Here is a 19,726-nt window from a genome sequence, read left to right as displayed (position 1 = left end):
AAATGGAGGTTAAGTGGAGGTTTACTGCCTTGCTTGGGGTTTGGGTTGGGCCTTTGGACCCATGGGGAGATTTATGGTCGCCTTCGGTAACCTGGAAAATTATGGAAGCTGCCGGTGAGAGGGGTAAATATTTTTCAGTTTGTTTATATATATTAGACATTATGGTTTGCGAGTTCAATGCACTTATCTAAATTATTTTCATATATTTCTCAAATATCAGCATTCAAAATGCCATTAGGCCAGTAAATAAATAAATCGTTCGATAAGTAATGCGATAAGTGAAGCTCAAAGACGTAAAATAATGATAAAACTAAAACAAATTACTCGTAAATTACTATAGTTTGCGTACACCTTTCCCGAAACAATACTTGCGTTCAGAATTAAGCAATTTAAGACCGATTCGCCCCAGCGATCGATAGGTGTCAGTCAATGAACTATGTACTTAATTCTAAGGTCTATAATGACTTTAGAGGCCCTTAAGCTCTCCTACTCGGCAAATTTTCTGGTTTCTGTCTGCCCCATTACAGCCTAACAGCAATTTTCAATTTACTTTTCAACTAAATCGAACCAGACAACCACTGAAAACCGGCCATTATCTTGGCTTAGCACTATCCACCACCACTATCCCCTTGACTTGGCCAGGCCAGCTAGCGGCTAGCAGCTCCTCGAAAACAAGATGAACTGCCTCATTTGCCGGATTTATGGACTGCGAATGGAGTGGAGACTCATTGTCCTGCCTTCGGGGACTCCTTGAGCTCAGAGCGCCATGAAATATGAATGTGGAACCGAGGGACAGGTGACCAAGGCAGCAACTATGGCCAAAGCCTTAGCTATCCTAGTCAACATTCGCACGTCTGTGCAATTTGTGGCATGCAGAAAACTTTCACATGGCTGGACTGGCTGGCAAATTAACTAGCCCCGAAATAAGTAGTATAAATAAATTCACGCAAAGAGTGCCCGTCTACCTGCCCCACTAATAAAAAGAAAACAAAAAGGAAAAACACCCACAAAAAATTAAGTCTCCTGCGAAAATGCAAATGAAAGTGAAGTGAAGAATTGATCGACACCGTGTTACCTTTCCCAGTGTAGACTCGTTTGTGGGTGTGTGGGCGGGGCTCCACTCCAATCCACACAAACACACACACATACATACACCTTTAGGATGCCCGAGTGTAAAGCTCAGAGCCTCCAAGATAGGCCCAAGAGTGTTACGTGTGTGTGGAGCCAGGACTTGAGAGTTTAAACTTTAAAGCTTGGAGCTCGCCAATTTAAGTTATGAGCCTAGCGATCTATGTGATGACTATCGCCCAACGAAGCGTAACGCTCTCCTGGCATCAGGCGGCGGTCCGAAGCGGCTAACAGTAAACAGGGCCAGACTAATGCAATTAGCTAGAGATGGGAGTTTAGCAGGCGCTCGATTAAGCAGAACATCTATCTCTAGCATAGACGATAAAAGAGTCTGCGACTCAAGTTATTGATTTTTTCAATATATCGATTTATCACTCAAAAGCAATATTTTCGGTAGTATTATAATTAAATTATGTTTAAAAAAATTGAAAGATTGATAATCGAAATTTTCTATATCCTAAAAGTTAAAATAATAAAAAAAAATAAAAATATTAAATTGTGTTTAAAAAAATAATTTTTAATAATAATATCGATATATATCGTCGAACCTTGTCTCGTGGATTTCTCTAACCGTGAAACTCTAGCCCATTTATCGAATGCTCAACTAGCGCGATTTTCGATAAGCATACAGGCCACACATGAAAGGGAGAAGGAACCAACGCCAAGGAGGCGAGGGAGGCGGCTGGCACCCGTTCGAGGAGTAGTCAACAGGATCGGTTTATTTTGTTATCCGCCATCAGATTTGCTTAATTGCATAAATTTTTATTTGCCATGGCCGATCAGGCATTGCGATATGCAAATCGGGATCTCCGATGCTGGTCCAAAGGAAAACTACGATGGAGGAAAGGGGGAAAAGCCGCGCATTAAATCACAAAAAACTGAAAATGGTAGCAAGGAAAACCGACTGTCGACTGGCGACTTTCGCTTGAGCCAAAATCAAGCCGAAAAATAAACGAAAATTCTTCAGTTGACAGACAGCCTGTAAAGAAAAAAAAAACAAAGAAAATCAAAGAGATCTTCGGGTGGTGTGCTTGGGCTTGTGTGTGGGAATTTTGGTTATTTTCCAACCACATTTTCTTCCTCCTCCTGCAAAGGTCAGTGTGTGTGGGACTTTTACTTTTCTCATTTGGCTGCGGCGGCTTTTCCTTGGATTTCCCTGTTCATTTACTTTTTATGCCCGAGGCGGCGGTTTTTGGTTCACAAGTTTTTCTGTTATTAATTGTTCGCCCGGGTAATTACGAGTTGCCACTCTCCGAAAAGTGCTTTTGGATGTAAACATTTGGTCAGTCCGTCACTTTTAAGGCAATTTAATTGATATACCCATATATTCCATGGCATAAACAAGCGAAAATAATCCTATAAAGGTTGGGATACGGCGCAAGCTTGGTTTTATAAAATCAATAAATATTGGGTAACAATTATTAAAAAAGTTTAATGTTTTTTTTCGAACGGAAATAATTGATTTAATTATGCTTAGACAATATTATCCCCTCTTATTGTATTATAAAGCCTGTAATTTGATTCAATGTATTTGAAACTACTATTAATCACCCGTTTTCAATGGATATTGCCCTTCGATCCTCGATGAGGGACTTCCCCCTCAAGCGGGTAATTAAAATTCGTCGACACACAATTTACTTAAATTGTAATGCCCATACATTCCACATGAGATCTTTGGCAGCAAATCGTCTTGAATTTTCTCCCCTCCATATTTCTTCCATATGGGCAGATTCCGAGCTGTCAAAAACGAAATTGCAGTAAATCATATCCTTGACTTTAAGAATGGCAAAAAGCGAAGCAAATATCTCAGAATTTTGGCTGTCGACCCTCCACTCCTCGCTTTCATGTTACACATGTTGTTGGTGGCACTATTTATAAAGCTGATTTCCCCCTTCTCCTAGAATCTGTTTTTCTTTGACCCCACCAACTCTTCGCTTATCGCTCTGTGGTTCATTAAAATCCGAAGACCGAGAAGCAAAGAGAAGGCCAAGATGCACAATTAAATCCGGATAAAAGTCGGAGGAGAAGCGTAAAACTTGTGCCTCTCTGCACCGCCCTCTTCCAGAATTGATAATAAAAATTCCTCTCTCCCTTCATCGTTTTGTGCGAGGCGCTTCCTTCGCGTCTATTCATAGAGTTGTTTTCTAGGCGTGATGGAATGGCTTTGGTTTGTATTTTTAGATACAGCAGCCTTTGAAATGTATCTGGCGACTGCATCTTAGCGACCGAGTGGCGGGCCATGCCTAATTCAAGCAAGACTAAGATTCCTGCGAGTGCTTGCAGATGCAAGATAGATAGCAGCAAGCCGAAATACCAAAAATAGCTCAAGTCGAAATTGTCGCGCAGGACTTGGCACCAATTCAGAATGCAGCTTCGCCGCGTATCCCACGGATGCCGCGTTGCCACATACCACTAGAGTTAATCACCTCAATTATAAGGTGGCTGCGACTTTGGCTAAAAAAGTTTTAATTGCACAAACACTTTGTTGCAAGCCAAAAAAATATTTTTGCATATCTGACGATGTCCTAAATATTTCGTTTTAGCAAGGAATTTTCTTGAAAGGTACACTTAACTTTTAAAGAGATGCGTAGTTATTTTAACATGTTTGCAAAACAACGAATTTTTGATTTTATCCAAATATTTACAAATTAATGATTAAATTGTAAATGTTTTGTGAACTTACAATTTAATAATTATTTTTATCTTTTAAACTTAGGTAGATGCTTTAGATTTAAAAGCCGTTTAAAATATTTTGCGATTGATAACGAATCCCTCAGATTTAGGGCCAAGAGTCTGTGCAGCCTCTGTTTATGCCTCGCTGATTTGGTTTTAACCCCCACGATTCTTTAAAGTCAGAAATATTCAATTTCAAATTCCACTTAATAATCGCTTTATGACCTTAATGAGTAGGGGCGCGGTGGCCGAGAGAATCCCAAAGCGCTTAGTCAATACAGCAAACAAGATCCGCCGGAGACCTCAGCCGCTCCACCTTATTCACTCGCTCGCCGGAGACGTTAAAGAATGCGAAACTATTTGAACGATATTCAAACCAGTTCCCAGTGAATTTGCCGCATAAATTTCATGATTTTGTCAACCGACTTCAAGGTTAGCTTTTAAGGAAAAACAAACAAAGTAAAAACACAAATTATGTAGTTTCGTTTCGGACAAAGCAGCGCCACTTTGTTGGCTGCCTGGAGAAGATGGAAATTAATTAATTGATTGACTTCAGCAGCTGCTGTTCATGACACAGTGGCCAAATGAGATTTTCGTTAACAGATTATTGTTTGACATAATTTGTAGGCGTGGGTGCTTCTCCTGCGCTTCAGCCCGCTCCCCGCCTCGTGGCCAGAAAACTTGCAACAAACAGTGGCATGTTCGTGTGCGTCAAGAAAGCTGAAGGCAACACACACAACTTGAAGCGGAAATGCAGATAAAAAATCAAAGAGGTGGTGAAAATTGAGAGGAAAACCTTTGGAAAATTAATGAGCTGCAAGCAATGCGGACATTGTTAAGGAGAAAAACATTTTTCCCTCTTTACTATTGGAGAAACGACTAAAGGGGAGAGCGTAGAATGAGCAGGGTCAAATTATTTGGAAATAGTGGCTGAATCTTTATCACAAAGTATTTAACATATTGAAAAGACTTTCATTTAGCCACACATCGATCAGATCAAGATTCATTTATCAAACCCAATCAAAGCAAAGCCAAACAAAGAAATATATTTACTCAAACAAATCCCCAAATATTTCACAACGAATAGACCTTCAATTCTTACAAATATTATGCACTCAAATCAGCACTCTTGCAGTAAAAACATTTGTATAAATATTTAAGTTTTTATTTACTTCACTTTGACCCTATTTTAGTGGGTTGTAAAGTGAAATAGCAGTTCACTAAAATCAACAAATATACTTTGAAGCTAAGAGAAAACTAGGTAAAATTTAGAAAAATTATTTCCCAACACAGCGTCAAATGGAAAAACTAAACCAAGGCAACAACACCACACCGAGGGGCACTGGCAATAACACGAATTATAGCTGCTACAAAAATTACCAGGTAAACGTTTCGCTTTTCATTTTACACCATCCACAAAACACACACCAACAAGCAGGCAGGCAGCAGACAGACAGACACAACTTCTCCCACCTACCCTTCTGAGTGCTCCCTTTCCATTTTCCGCTGGTTGTAAACAAACCAAAAGGAGGTCAATCCATATTGGCAGAATTAAGTGGGACAAACAACAGATTCGGCGGTGAAATGTTTACAGAACTTAAACTCTTGGATTGATTATTGCAAAATAGCAAATGCAAAGTGGGATCACTAAGGGAATATCTCTTCGAGATTTCCTCAATAAATTCTATAGTCTGATTATTGTGCTTTGAAATAAGCGGAATGAATTCGACCATTTATAAAACCGGTAATTAAAAATTACAGGAGGGGCGATTTCAGAATCCACATTTCCATATGAGATCATGCCAACCGGGAGCTTGTTCAGCCAAGCAAGTGAATCAACGATCGAGAATGTTGTTATTAACTGAAGAGGAGGGATAATATACATAGAATATACGTGGCAGAATAACAAAATAAATAAATCTCAAATACCAAGAAAATCAAACACAATTATGGTGCATTTTTGTGCATTCATTCTGAAATTAGTTTAAAAATGAGGAAAAATACTCAAGAAATGGTGAAGATGATCTGGCAAAATCTCTAATCTGAACTCAAGCTCTGTTTTTCTAACTTATTTTTCTGACCCAAAAAAAAATTGAAGAAAAGAACAATTGTGTTAATAGAATTCGAATATTAACAATCATTCTCCTAGATTCTTGGCTATAAAAAACTAGTAATAATTTACAACTTCCTTTAACACGGTTTTCGTATACATTGGGTATTGGGCCTAAAAAGTCGTAAAGTTTTCTGCCTTCGGTTAGGCAACTTGGCTTTTAACTGACCTAAACCATCCCACTACTAATGAGCCATTAACACGCTTATCTCACAAAGTGCCGAAGGAGGAGGAAACTTGGCCAAAATACGAGACCCATGACCGAAAGACTCAGCCAAAAATTGGCTACGCACATGAGATCGGTTTTTGGGATTTTGTTGGCCCAAAGAGGAGACCGGCCAACTCGACTCGGCACGTGAGGATCGGCGCTAAAAGCCAAATCGCTTTGAGGTCAAATCAAAAGGGGGGAAAATGAAAATGAAAGAGGCGAGCGACGAGTGGAAAATAATATGAATTTCCTCAATTAGATTTCCCAGTCTCTGACCCCGAACTAGGCACGAAATCGAACGGGGAAAATCGGAGGGAAACGAATGCAAATCGCATTAAGACGCGCATTTAATCTGCTGCAAGGCATCGCCTTAACCCCGCCCGAGGAAAATGCTGGCAAATGGGAAAAATGGGGTGGGAAATGTGGAAGGAAGAGCATAAAATGTACAGCCTTAAACGGTTTTCTATTTTTTTGTTTTTCTTGGTTCAGCGGGTCTGCGAGTGGGAGAGCGGCAAATCGCTAGATCGGAAAATCGGGAAAGCGAAAGAGATGAATGGAATATGGAAATCAATAAATAAAAACTACAATTTCATTCACGCCGGAGAGCGACAAGATTGTCGGACGTTGGGAAAATGAGAGGAGATAAGAGCCTGTTCCAGTGTCGCTTGTTTTGGTATTCGGGAAAATTATCTCCCTTATCACCCACTCTCTTCGAGTGGAATGCAATATAAGTAAATTACTTGCACCCTTCAAGGAAGGAACTGCAATTGACAACCCAAGTGTGAAGATAGATGCTATCAACATTCTTAAGAAACCGATAATAAAAACAAATACCGTGTATGTGATCTTCATATTTCCGGAAATTTAAAATATTGGTATTAAAAGTTGTTGGGAAAAAGAATAAGCCCTTTTACTTCTTATGTCACACCACCTACCTATCACATGCTTTTCCCTATCCCATATTTCCATCATAGAACTTTTCTGCTTTTTATCGCTTACTCCGCTTTCTGCACTCTACAGATATCAAAAGCGATTGATAAATAAACACAAATAAAAAGCAACCCACGCACATCTGCAGAAACAACAAGAATTGAGATGCACAGTTACATATACACAATATCCAGTAAAGAGAGTGGTAAAATGGGAGAGAGAAAAGAGGAGCAAGCGAGAGAGAGAGAGCCCAAGCAAATATTATCGCAGTTATTACGAAATCGCAATCGAAACATAACGGTAGATAGCAAAGCACCACCACTACAATAATAAAATTGAAATGGAGTGCGACGGATAAGGGGTGGGTACCGGGAAGTGGGAGTGAGGCAGAAGAAACTCAACAATCTCGCGCGCTCGCTCTCACACTTGCTGACTGCACAACTTGCAGTTAAAAAAGAAAGAAGAAGCACAAATAAGAAAGACAAAGTGTAACTGGCAAAGCGAACGAAGAACACGAAGCAGAAGTCAAGAACAAAAGTTGCCCGCCAGCCAAAGAAAATAGAAGAACAAACACCAGCCAAAGAAAATAGAAGAACAAACACACACTCAAAACTGGAGGGACGGAGCAAAGAGAACGCAGGAGAGAATTCTCCTTTAAGTTGCTATTTTTGTGCAACCAACTTAAAATTTTAAATTGAGTTCTAATGAAATTTTCACAGTATGAGAGTCAACTTACTTTGATTTTGCAGCCACGCATGCGCTGATTGGCTTTGTTTTCCAGCTCCTACAGATTCCAATTGGAGTTTGTACCCCGGCTGCAAACTGTTTTCTTCTCCTTGCTTTTGCTTTACTTTTACACATACACACTTAATTGCGCACATACACGCACACATACAAGTGCACGCACTGCAGGCGGCTGCGTTTTATTTGACTTCACCTATTAGGGCCGACTTTTAAGTGATTTTCACACTTTTCCAGCCAGTTCGGTTTAAGCCGTACTTCTATTTTACTTTTGCTCGCTTGCTCAGCTTCTTTAATATTTTTACATGCACTTTTAGCGACGCCAATACGGACGGACACAGACACACACACAGGCAGCGGTAGCGAGGCAGAAATACCAGAAACCGACAAGTTGATTTGCGGCTGCTTCCTTTTTGCACATTCTCTCTCTATCGCCGTTTCTTAATTTTATTCTCGACCTGCCGCTTTTTGCACTTTTTTAGCGGCTGCTGCAACTCGCACAAAAACATAAAACTACTTTTAAACACGCTGCAAGCCAGGAAATCTGTTAAAAATACAATTCAGAATTAGCCACAGCGCAGCCGAGCGGTTTTATCACGTTCATTTCGAATTAACTTTGTTATTTAGTTTGTTTTTTATCTCGAAAAAAAAACTGCTCAAGCGGCGACGCGACCGCCGCCAACCGAATTCTGTTTTCTTTTGTTGTTTCCTTTATCATCTGTTTCCTTTCGAACCAGTGATGTCGCAGCTAGATTACCAAAAAAAAAAACAGCTAAAAAAAGCCAAAATCCAAGGGGAAATTGCTAGAACAGCTAATATCGGTGTTACCAGATGTGATTTTTTAAATTTAGTCGTTAACAGAATTTTAACATAAATCTAACGTAGTGTCAAATGTATATTTTACGTAAAAAACAATGTCAAATGTAGCAAATGGGGGTGGAATTCCCAATCGGTAATACAGCTTAAAATCTAGCTATGTTGTAATCGGTTTTTAGTTTTTTACCTTTACTTATACTTTTTGCAAATTGGAGATCTCCGATAAGGATCGCGTTGAGTATACTGAGGATGCTGTAGCTATTCAGAATTTTGTGGTTGAGCAGCTAAAAGAGAACGGAGAAACTTTCCTAGAAAGGTGAAAGGTTTTTTGGCTGGTTTTCGGTATTAATTCGGATACCAGGTGGTATTTTTAAGATGCAACGACGCGGTCATACTTGCAAAATTAACTGTGCTTTCCCGCTTCTTCTTGCAAAGTTTTGTCGAATTTGTGAAAAACTGAAAAAAAAGGTGAATATATATTTCTTTTAGCACTAAATTGTTGTCCTATCGGGCACTTTATTGCCTAATACTGTGAAAGTCACTGAAACTATCAGTAACTGTTGGTTTTCTGTACATTTCAAAAACACCAAAGATCAAATCGGAGGCGGATCTGATCAAGTCGGAGCCGGCGGAGGCCGCTGCCAAGGAGCTTCTGAATGCTACGGCCACGCCGCCCACCCGTACGAGCTGGGCATCGGCGGCAACGCTTCCGCCACCTCTGCAGCACCAGGGGGCACAGTCGCTACCGCTGTCTGGCTACCCTATAGAGGGGCAACGGCAGCGCCGCCGCCGACGGAAGGCATTCCCTTTGTACATTTCTACACAACGGACCTGCAGCAGCAACTGAAGAAGAGCTACCGCAACCCCTTTCGCAGACGCACCGCCGAGATCAAATCGGAGGCGGACCTGATCAAGTCGGAGCTGGCGGAGGCCGCCGCCAAGGAGCGTGAGAATGCTACGGCCACGCCGCCCGACCGTAACTCGAGTTGCGAAAGTGTGAAGGCCAAGGCGGATAGCTCGGTTCCGCCTCTGATCCTACGCTTCCCCAACTGTCTCGTCCTCAGATTTTGCCAAGTGCGGCTGCAGCAGCACCTGCACCTGGCCAGCTGCTACGGATTGAGTGCCCAGCGGCGGGGACCGTGTCCGGGTGAGGTCATGATCGTAGGCTCCAGGACGGCCGTCTCATAATTTTCGTTTCTCCCCGACAGGCTGCTCCAACGTATTCTACAGCAGCGATACTCTTAGCCTGCACCTCAGTCTGGATCACCAACTGGAGGACGATGAGATACTGGCGCTGCTTAGCTAGAAACCCAACGAAGTCCACGTTAAGAAGCAGGCGCAGGCCCAGAACCAAGGCCAAGGCCAGCCCAAGAGCCGCATCTTCATCAAGAGCGTGGACTGTCTGCGCGAGCCACAGCAGCAACAGGTGAACGTGAACTCCCTGCCGGATTTTCCGCCCCTGATGCCAGACAGCGGCTGTGCCGGCAACATCCTGGACCTCCTGGAAGGCGTGGCGGTAGGCCCGTCGCCCAATAAACAGGCCGTGCCACCAGCACCGGCGAGTGCACCAGCAGCACCACCGCCACCGAAACCCAGCCCTTGCCTGTCCCTCCACTCGTGCCTTTGGCGGCGGAAGCCACGCCAACGCCTGCGGAAAAGCCCGCCGCATATATGTGGCCAGCAATCTACTGCCCGCTGCCGTAGAGCCACCAATGCCCGGAGGAACCTCCGTCCGCGGGCGTCCCTACGGGGCCAAGCACTCTGGCGGCAGTGCATCCTCAAAAAGGAGGGCACCGCCAGGCTCCGGCCAGGTGCCCGAGGGTGGCAAGTGCCAGGTGGAAGGCTGCATGTTCCGGTTCAAGTCGCCCGCCACCCTGGAGTACCACGGAAGGTGCCACAACGGGCTGCCCAGCTCCAGCCAGCCGATGATCTGCCCGGAGTGCAAGTCGAGCGACTTTAGCAACTGGAACTGCCTGCACACGCACCTGTGGCGCACCCACCAGATCGACATGGAGCTGTACTGCTGCCAGCTGTGCAGCTTCAAGACGCCCATCTACTCGCGGCTGGTCAACACGCACGCCAAGATCCACTCGGAGGAGCGCAACTACAAGTGCGAGCAGTGCGGCAAGGGCTTCAAGAACACGAAGCAGCTGAAGAACCACCGCTGGCTGCATCGCACCCAGGGGCTTGGCATGGGCAAACCTGGGCAGGCAGAGCTGGAACAGCAGCAGCAGCGGGGGGGTTCCGCCGCCGCTCTGGTGCATCGCTGCGAGGATTGCAGCGCGGCCTTCAAGCAGCGGAAGACCCTGCGGGAGCACCTGTGCAAAGAGCGCAACGAGCAGCTCGAGTGTTCCGAGTGCCAGCGGGTGTTTGGCTCGAAGAGCAGCTTACGCCTGCGCCTGCGGACGCATCAAGAGCGAAAGCGATTCCGCTGCGACATCTGTGACCATGAGACGAGCGATCACAACGTCTTCCGACGGCATCTCGGCACGCACAAGGAGCACAAACGCTACTCCTGTCCCCACTGTGACTTCCAGGCCATCCAGAGCACCGCCTTTCGGGTTCGCATTCTGTAAGTTCTCTCCGCAAACTGTTTCTTACCTTTCCCTTCACTCGATGCAGATACACCTCCAGAAGCGCCATCCCGAGCAGGAGCTGTCCTCGATCATCTACAAGTGCGACCAGTGCAGCTTCACGAGCATTAATCAAGGCCTGCTGCAGGTTCACCAGGCCAAGCACGAAGCACCAGCATCAGCACCAGCTGGGGCTCAAGCTCCCGCGGCAAACTCCTCCCAGATCAAGACGGAAAGCCAGGTGGTGCGCGCACATTCCAGTACAGAGGTGGACCTGCAGGCTGCTTCTTAAGCAGGAGAACCAAATTGTACGTATTTTAGGAGGGGTTTCTTTGGGAGACTCATCAAATACACACAAAGTGCTGCATAGTTTTAATCGTAAGAAAGTTTTATACCAAAATCGCAGAGAGAGCGAGAGAAGGAGGGAGTAAGCCTCCTTGGAATTTCTGTAGCTTCAAGTTTTTATAATATCTTATTACAAATATTGTTAAACATCCGAGTCAGTCCGTGGAGTTTTATATATATTTTTTTCTTGCTTTAATGCCACCCTAAATGATCCTGACTCCCTCAATAGGACCTCTCTCTACGACTTTGGCCTACACCAAAGATACATACATATACAAATATTTTCTTCAAACTCTTGTCTGTTTTTTTTTCGGTACATATTTACTGTATATCCTTAAGAATCTGTTACTTTACATATGAATTGTATATATATAAAGGTCAATCGGGCAAACTTTTGTATCAAATTCAATTTCAGTTTCTTTCCCTTAGCCCTGGACTTCCATGAAAGTCGTCTTGTGTTAAAAACATAAAATCTCAAAGCTAATTTATTTAATTAAAGTCTTTAGGTGAGGTTTAAAAAAGTCAGAGATCATGGATTCATCAGCTGAAATACAAATTCTCAAATAATAATAAAAAAATATAATAAAATCTTCTATTGAAATGTCCCTTTAGGCATTCCTTAAGTAATAAGTAGACAACTTTTAAATTCAATATTTTTTAAGCCTTTAATGGGAGAAACTTTCTTGTTGCTTCTATACAAAATTTAATTACAGATTTTTTGCTCGGTCTTTGCTTTTTGTTGTTTGTTTTTTTTTTCGGTATTTTGTTGTTGTTTTTAGCTATTAGATTCATTAAATATACAATAGGGAGGAAACGGAGTTAGACGAACATTAGCAGAACTCTTAGAGATCTTATAACCGAGTCGAATCGCTGCTCGATTACACATAAATCCTAGGACCTACAGGAGGAAGCATTTGATATGTTGTAAAAATGTCATTAAATATATTTATGTGTATGTTAGAGATACTATATGTTCTAATGAGTTAATCTTATATACGCGAGTGCCTATGTATCGGTAAAATTACAATTTATTTAAATAATTAGTAACAAGAGAGAGAGAGAGAGAGAGAGAGAGAGAGAGAGAGAGAGAGAGAGAGAGAGAGAGAGAGAGAGAGAGAGAGAGAGAGAGAGAGAGAGAGAGAGAGAGAGAGAGAGAGAGAGAGAGAGAGAGAGAGAGAGAGAGAGAGAGAGAGAGAGAGAGAGAGAGGGGGAGAAGGTTGGCTTCAAGCCGTTCCTCATAGCTGGGTTTCATGTTCTCTGTTCCTTGGCACTCTATGCAAGTCTTAGTTTATATTTTAATTTACTTTAGCCTTACTAATTACACGTTACTTGTTAGTTAGTTTGTGTTTAATTAATTGCGTTTTGAGTATTCTTGCGTATAATTTCATTGGGTGTCTCAGTGCGCGGTCCTAGCAAACCTATTCGCTCTATCCCGGATTCCCTTTCCTGGCGCTGAAGAACATCCTGGCCACCTTGCCGAGCGCCCCCACAAAGTCCCGTCTATCGCCGCCCGGCGCCTGGCTCTGCCTGCCATCTTGGTACTACTGCTGCTGCTGGAAATGATGCTGCTCCTGATAGGAGTGGGCCTGGCCCTGATCGTCTAGCACCTAGGAGGGCGTGGAGTACCAACCGCTGGTCGGGCTGCCCTTGTGGTAGAGATGGAAGCTCGAGTCCGGCGCAAAGTACTGCGGCTGGTCCAGATTGCTGTAGGTCACTCCGCCCTCGGTGGTGGTGGTCGACGGGTGCATGGCAGCCGTGTAGGCCTGCGGCTTCAGAGGCAACGTCTCCGAATGTCGTCGCATACTGGCCCCGGAGCGGATCGGGGGCATAGTCGCAGCCACCGCCATTCGAGGTGAGCACGGGCGCCGCCTTGCCAGGCTGATTGGAGTCTCGCGGGGACACTGAGCTGGGCGGGGTCATGGCGTTGTGGTAGTCGATGGAGCTGTGATAGCCCCCGTAGGTGGACACCAGATTGGTAAAGGCATCGGCAGAAGTCTTTTGGCCGCTGCCGGGATGTCCGCCAGCCGAGGCGGCCGAGTGCAGTTGCAGGTATTGGTTCTCGTACGAGGACTTACTGCCCGGCGGCAGAAGTCTTTTGGCCGCTGCCGGGATGTCCGCCAGCCGAGGCGGCCGAGTGCAGTTGCAGGTATTGGTTCTCGTACGAGGACTCACTGCCCGGCGGCAGAAGTCTTTTGGCCGCTGCCGGGATGTCCGCCAGCCGAGGCGGCCGAGTGCAGTTGCAGGTATTGGTTCTCGTACGAGGACTCACTGCCCGGCGGCGTGGGCAAGGGTCCCGTCTGCGTCCCGTAGAACACGCCCGGGCCGACGCCTGTCGGCGTCTGGCGAGCCGTGGCCCGGATCACGCTCTCCCGGTTTGCGTACAGCTGCCGGAGGAGGGCCGTGGCTGGCATGGGTGCCGGCGGCTGCTGGTAGGGCGTGCCTATCCATTGGATCGTGCTGCTCTTCTCGTTGGGATCCAGCTGTTGCTGCTGCTGCTGTTTGAGCAGGGAGTCCGCACTGAAGTCGGTGCTGGGCGGCGGGGCCACGGACACCGCCACCGGCGAGGGCAGGTGCTTGGACATTGCGTGCTCAGGGTCCTTGACTGCCGAGTCCGCCGTCAAAGAGGCGGGTTGCTGCTCGTCCACGAGCGAAGGCAGGCGGCTACGGGGCTGCTGCTGGTCGCGCTGCTCCATGGCCGGCAGCTTGGGCAGTGGCTGCTCCGGCATCGCCTGCTCCTGACGTTCCTGATCTTCCGCCTGCTGGGCCGCCTTCGTCTTGCGCTTCCTCTTGGTGGTCGCTCCACCGCTGCCGGCATTGGAGCTGCACTTGTTCGGATGAACCTGGATACTGAGCTCCCAACGTTGGCAAAACTTCGCGTCCTCACTCTTCTGATACGATCAAGGCATAGACTACCTGATCTTTCGAAGATGCGCGCTGAAAAAACCGCCGCTCGGAGAGGCTGCCAACTTGCCGGCAGAACTGCTTCGTGTCCAGCCGTAAACTGCTTTGTTCAAACATGGTACTGCTTTGCCGGCCGAGTTAGCGTTGCCACTTTTTTTAGCAGAGTTGCCAGACAACTTATAACGTAACGAATATTTTGTAACGTGTTTCATCGATAGCACTATCGATAATTATAAGAACAATCACCGATTCGAACGATCGCTGCACGGTCATACTTATTTTTGTTTGCTAAAATTGTGTGCTAAAATTGTACGGAATTTGTTGTAAACCATAATTCATAAAATTAATTAATCGGACCGGCAACAGCGAGACGGTGAAATGTCCAACGCACAGCGCTCGTTTGTGCAAAAGGTCTCCAAGTAAGTTGGCACCAACCGGTGATTTACATTCTTCGGCAAAGCTCCAACGTATTCTACAGCAGCGCGATACTCTTAGCCTGCACCTCAGTCTGGATCACCAACTGGAGGACGATGAGATACTGGCGCTGCTTAGCTAGAAACCCAACGAAGTCCACGTTAAGAAGCAGGCGCAGGCCCAGAACCAAGGCCAAGGCCAGCCCAAGAGCCGCATCTTCATCAAGAGCGTGGACTGTCTGCGCGAGCCACAGCAGCAACAGGTGAACGTGAACTCCCTGCCGGATTTTCCGCCCCTGATGCCAGACAGCGGCTGTGCCTGCAACATCCTGAACCTCCTGGAAGGCGTGGCGGTAGGCGCTTCGCCCAACAAACAGGCCATGCCACCAGCACCGGCGAGTGCACCAGCAGCAGCACCGCCACCGAAACCCAGCCCTTGCCTGTCCCTCCACTCGTGCCTTTGGCGGCGGAAGCCACGCCAACGCCTGCGGAAAAGCCCGCCGCATATATGTGCCCAGCAATCTACTGCCCGCTGCCGTAGAGCCACCAATGCCCGGAGGAACCTCCGTCCGCGGGCGGCCCTACGGGGCCAAGCACTCGGGCGGCAGTGCATCCTCAAAAAGGAGGGCACCGCCAGGCTCCGGCCAGGTGCCCGAGGGTGGCAAGTGCCAGGTGGAAGGCTGCATGTTCCGGTTCAAGTCGCCCGCCACCCTGGAGTACCACGAAAGGTGCCACAACGGGCTGCCCAGCTCCAGCCAGCCGATGATCTGCTCGGAGTGCAAGTCGAGCGACTTTAGCAACTGGAACTGCCTGCACACGCACCTGTGGCGCACCCACCAGATCGACATGGAGCTGTACTGCTGCCAGCTGTGCAGCTTCAAGACGCCCATCTACTCGCGGATGGTCAACACGCACGCCAAGATCCACTCGGAGGAGCGCAACTACAAGTGCGAGCAGTGCGGCAAGGGCTTCAAGAACACGAAGCAGCTGAAGAACCACCGCTGGCTGCATCGCACCCAGGGGCTTGGCATGGGCAAACCTGGGCAGGCAGAGCAGGAACAGCAGCAGCAGCGGGGGGGTTCCGCCCCCGGCACAGACGCCGCCGTTCTGATGCATCGCTGCGAGGATTGCAGCGCGGCCTTCAAGCAGCGGAAGACCCTGCGGGAGCACCTGTGCAAGGAGCGCAACGAGCAGCTCGAGTGTTCCGAGTGCCAGCGGGTGTTTGGCTCGAAGAGCAGCTTACGCCTGCACCTGCGGACGCATCAAGAGCGAAAGCGATTCCGCTGCGACATCTGTGACCATGAGACGAGCGATCACAACGCCTTCCGGCGGCATCTCGGCACGCACAAGGAGCACAAACGCTACTCCTGTCCCCACTGTGACTTCCAGGCCATCCAGAGCACCGCCTTTCGGGTTCGCATTCTGTAAGTTCTCTCCGCAAACTGTTTCTTACCTTTCCCTTCACTCGATGCAGATACACCTCCAGAAGCGCCATCCCGAGCAGGAGCTGTCCTCGATCATCTACAAGTGCGACCAGTGCAGCTTCACGAGCATTAATTAAGGCCTGCTGCAGGTTCACCAGGCCAAGCACGAAGCACCAGCATCAGCACCAGCTGGGGCTCAAGCTCCCGCGGCAAACTCCTCCCAGATCAAGACGGAAAGCCAGGTGGTGCGCGCACATTCCAGTACAAAGGTGGACCTGCAGGCTGCTTCTTAAGCAGGAGAACCAAATTGTACGTATTTTAGGAGGGGTTTCTTTGGGAGACTCATCAAATACACACAAAGTGCCGCATAGTTTTAATCGTAAGAAAGTTTTATACCAAAATCGCAGAGAGAGCGAGAGAAGGAGGGAGGAAGCCTCCGTGGAATTTTCGTAGCTTCAAGTTTTTATAATATCTTATTACAAATATTGTTAAACATCCGAGTCAGTCCGTGGAGTTTTATATATGTTTTTTTCTTGCTTTAATGCCACCCTAAATGATCCTGACTCCCTCAATAGGACCTCTCTCTACGACTTTGGCCTACATATACAAATATTTTCTTCAAACTTTTGTCTGTTTTGTTTCTGTATATATTTACTATATATCCTTAAGAATCTGTTTCTGTACATATGAATTGTATATATACATATAAAGGTCAATCGGGGAAAACTTTTGTATTAAATTCGATTTCCGTTTCTTTCCCTTAGCACTGGACTTCCATGAAAGTCGTCTTGAGACGCGAATGTAAAGAAAAAATAAATTAAAAACATAAAATCTCAAAACTAATTTATTTAATTAAAGTCTTTAGGTGAGGTTTAAACAAGGCAGATTTCAGGGATTCATCAGCTGAAATACAAATTCTCAAATAATAATAAAAACAAGAAAGGAAGCTAACTTCGGCACGCCGAAGTTTGTATACCCTTGCAGATTGGTTTTGATATTTATATTATAAATTTAAATGCTTAAAACACAGACAAAACAGAGTTTCATTACATTTTACCTATACTTATTATGTTTACAGTTTGACAGTTACAGTTGTACATTCCCAGCCTTACATTTTCTCTACATCTACCGATCGCTCCTATGGCAGCTATATGATATAGTTGTCCGATTTTTATGAAATTTATACCATAATTTTACAATAATAAAAAAAGCTTATATCTCAGAGTAGATGAAAATACGTTGAAAAACAACAAAGTTATCATTTTTTTCCTTTAATTTCCTGATCGGTCCTATGGCAGCTATAAGATATAGTCGTCCGATTTTCATAAAATTTTTACCAAAAATCTGGAATAATATAAAATGGCTATATCTCAAAAATGATGCAAAAATATTAAAAAACACCGAAGTTATAATTTTTTTTCTAAAAATTTATCGAACCTTTGTATGGCAGCTATATGATATAGTCGTCCGATCCGGCCCGTTCCGACATATATAGCAGTGAGAGTATATAGAAGACTATATGCAAAGTTTCATTCAGATAGCTTTAAAACTGAGGGACTAGTTTGCGTAGAAACGGACAGGTGGACAGACGGACAGACGGACAGACGGACAGACGGACATGGCTATATCGACTCGGCTGTTGATGCTGATCAAGAATATATATACTTTATAGGGTCGGAAACGTCTCCTTCACTGCGTTGCAAACTTCTGACTGAAATTATAATACCCTGCAAGGGTATAAATATAATGAAATCTTCTATTGAAATGCCCCTTTAGGTATTCCTTAAGTAATAAGTAGACAACTTTTAAATTCAATATTTTTTTAAGCCTTTAATGGGAGAAACTTTCTTGTTGCTTCTATACAAAATTTAATTATAGATTTTTTGCTCGGTCCTTGCTTTTTGTTGTTTGTTTTTTTTCGGTATATTGTTGTTGTTTTTAGATATTAGATTCATTAAATATACAATAGGGAGGAAACGGAGTTAGACGAACATTAGCAGAACTCTTAGAGATCTTATAACCGAGTCGAATCGCTGCTCGATTACACATAAATCCTAGGACCTACAGGAGGAAGCATATGTTGTAAAAATGTCTTTAAATATATTTATGTGTATGTTAGGGATACTATATGTTGTAATGAGTTAATCTTATATACGCGCGTGCCTATGTATCGGTAAAATTACAATTTATTTAAATAATTAATAAAAAGAGAGAGAGGGGGAGAGGGTTGGCTTCAAGCCGTTCCTCATAGCTGGGTTTCATGTTCTCTGTTCCTTGGCACTCTATGCAAGTCTTAGTTTATATTTCAATTTACTTTAGCCTTACTCATTACACGTTACTTGTTAGTTAGTTTGTGTTTAATTAATTGCGTTTTGAGTATTCTTGCTTATAATTTCATTGGGTGTCTCAGTGTGCGCTACGTGTTTTTTCTTAATTTACAGACTTAAGAATTATTTAACAACATTTAATGTTTCATTTAACGCTCTATGGATTGCTAGTGGGGGAGTGCCTCGTCCTGAGGAGCAACCAGTCCTAGCAAACCTATTCGCTCTATCCCGGATTCCCTTTCCTGGCGCTGAAGAACATCCTGGCCACCTTGCCCAGCGCCCCCACAAAGTCCCATCTATCGCCGCCCGGCGCCTGGCTCTGCCTGCCATCTTGGTACTGCTGCTGCTGGAAATGATGCTGCTCCTGATAGGAGTGGGCCTGGCCCTGATCGTCTAGCACCTAGGAGGGCGTGGAGTACCAACCGCTGGTCGGGCTGCCCTTGTGGTAGAGATGGAAGCTCGAGTGCGGCGCAAAGTACTGCGGCTGGTCCAGATTCCTGTAGGTGACTCCGCCCTTGGTAGTGGTGGTCGACGGGTGCATGGCAGCCGTGTAGGCCGCGGCTTCAGAGCCAATGTCGCTGGCAACACTCCTCCGTCTCCGGATTTATCACACTTTTCCAGCCAGTTCGGTTTAAGCCGTACTTCTATTTTACTTTTGCTCGCTTGCTCAGCTTCTTTAATATTTTTACATGCACTTTTAGCGACGCCAACACGGACGGACACAGACACACACACAGGCAGCGGTAGCGAGGCAGAAATACCAGAAACCGACAAGTTGATTTGCGGCTGCTTCCTTTTTGCACATTCTCTCTCTATCGCCGTTTCTTAATTTTATTCTCGACCTGCCGCTTTTTGCACTTTTTTAGCGGCTGCTGTAACTCGCACAAAAACATAAAACTACTTTTAAACACGCTGCAAGCCAGGAAATCTGTTAAAAATACATTTTAGAATTAGCCACAGCGCAGCCGAGCGGTTTTATCACGTTCATTTCGAATTAACTTTGTTATTTAGTTTGTTTTTTATCTCGAAAAAAAACTGCTCAAGCGGCGACGCGACCGCCGCCAACCGAATTCTGTTTTCTTTTGTTGTTTCCTTTATCATCTGTTTCCTTTCGAACCAGTGATGTCGCAGCTAGAT

At 45.4% G+C, this 19,726-nt stretch overlaps 1 protein-coding gene and 2 pseudogenes across 2 annotated transcripts in view; 2 read left to right on the top strand and 1 right to left on the bottom strand.

Moving 5' to 3' along the window:
* klar (klarsicht) overlaps positions 1 to 8,486 on the bottom strand; it is a 123,108-nt gene extending 114,622 nt beyond the window's left edge. For both annotated transcript variants that reach the window (XM_017180220.3, XM_017180309.3), the window contains exon 1: positions 7,786 to 8,486. The gene's annotated coding sequence lies outside the window, so the exon portion shown is untranslated. The remainder of the gene's footprint in view (positions 1 to 7,785) is intronic.
* Positions 8,487 to 8,720: 234 nt separating this feature from the next.
* Positions 8,721 to 12,110, top strand: LOC108083853 (uncharacterized; annotated as a pseudogene).
* Positions 12,111 to 15,004: 2,894 nt separating this feature from the next.
* LOC121503144 (zinc finger protein 660-like) lies at positions 15,005 to 17,208 on the top strand (annotated as a pseudogene).
* The last annotated feature ends 2,518 nt before the right edge of the window (positions 17,209 to 19,726 follow it).

The sequence above is a fragment of the Drosophila kikkawai genome, chromosome 3L, assembly GCF_030179895.1.
Source record: "Drosophila kikkawai strain 14028-0561.14 chromosome 3L, DkikHiC1v2, whole genome shotgun sequence".
NCBI classification, from domain to species: Eukaryota; Metazoa; Arthropoda; class Insecta; order Diptera; family Drosophilidae; genus Drosophila; species Drosophila kikkawai.
Note: the sequence above shows the minus strand (reverse complement) of the source record. Positions and strands in the feature narration are given on the sequence as shown.